Genomic DNA, 1,217 nt, shown 5'->3' on the forward strand with positions numbered 1-1,217 from the left:
CGAGTCGCTGGACGCGCTGAGGGCGCTACCGGAGGCGACGTTGTTCGATGAACACGCCGCCATGTCGCCAGTGTGGCTGGAGGTCATTGAGAGGTCGTCGAAGTTCCTGCGCGCGGTAGTGATGGGGTGAGTGAGAGCGTCGCGGACGCTGGTGACGTTCACTTGTTAATCTGCTTGATGAAGTCTTGAAAGAGAGCGGGGGAGAGGGAGGGAGGGAGAGGGAGGGAGGGAGAGAGACCGAGTCAGAGACAGACAAACAGAAGATAGGCAGGCAGACATAGAAATTGAGAGAGACATAGAATTCGCCCCTCCCTCTCCCTCTCCCTCGCTTCCTCCTGCTCGCTCCCTCCCTCTCCCTCTCTTTCTCTCTCACTCTCTCTCACTCTCTCTTCCCCCTCTCTCGCTTTCTCTCTCCCTCCCTCCCAATCCCTTTCTCGCTCGGCATCCCTCTAACTCCCTCCCCCCCTGCCTTCCTTTCTCTCCCTCGCTCTTTCTCCCCCTAACATCCTTATTAAGCTAGGGCGCTATCGCACGACATTCTCACTTTGTATTTTCAAAGGTCACCCGAGAAAGCACCCAGCTATACGCGTGTTACCCACGTCTGTGGCTATGCACATTGTGGATGCGTACGTGCCTGCTGTTCTGTTACTCTCTCTCTGAGTCAGTCTCTCTCTCTCCCTTCCCCTCTACCTCTACTTCTCTCCCTCTCTCTCACTTCCTTCCTACGCACGGCTATGGATGGTAGAAATGTGTACTTACTATCATATGGCGCGAACGATTTGAGTTACGTTTCTAGAAATCTACATACATATAGACACATGTCTTAGCTATGGTCTCTGTGAATTTTGAGTTTATTGAAGCACAATTAGTTTAATTAATTACCAAATATATGCGCGCGGTATCGCTTATAGGCTAATATACGCACGGCTATAGACGGTAGAAAAGTGTACTAACTATCATATGGCAAATTAAACTATCAAATCGGAATCAGCGGCCACCATATTGTCCAATAAATGAGTATAAATTGTAAATCAATATAAATCATAAATAGTGTAAAGAAAAATAAATGGTAAAAAAAACAACTATATAAAGTAGAAACGAAAACAAAACAAACAACCGCTTGTTTCAACAACTGCACATCTCTCCACAGAGAGCTGAGTTGCGGTGCGACGTGTAAGTCTGGGCTCGTGCCGCTGCCGGACCAGCACACCGCTCTC

The sequence above is a fragment of the Priapulus caudatus genome, unplaced genomic scaffold (assembly GCF_000485595.1).
Source record: "Priapulus caudatus unplaced genomic scaffold, Priapulus_caudatus-5.0.1 Scaffold4281, whole genome shotgun sequence".
Taxonomy (NCBI): Eukaryota; Metazoa; Priapulida; class Priapulimorpha; order Priapulimorphida; family Priapulidae; genus Priapulus; species Priapulus caudatus.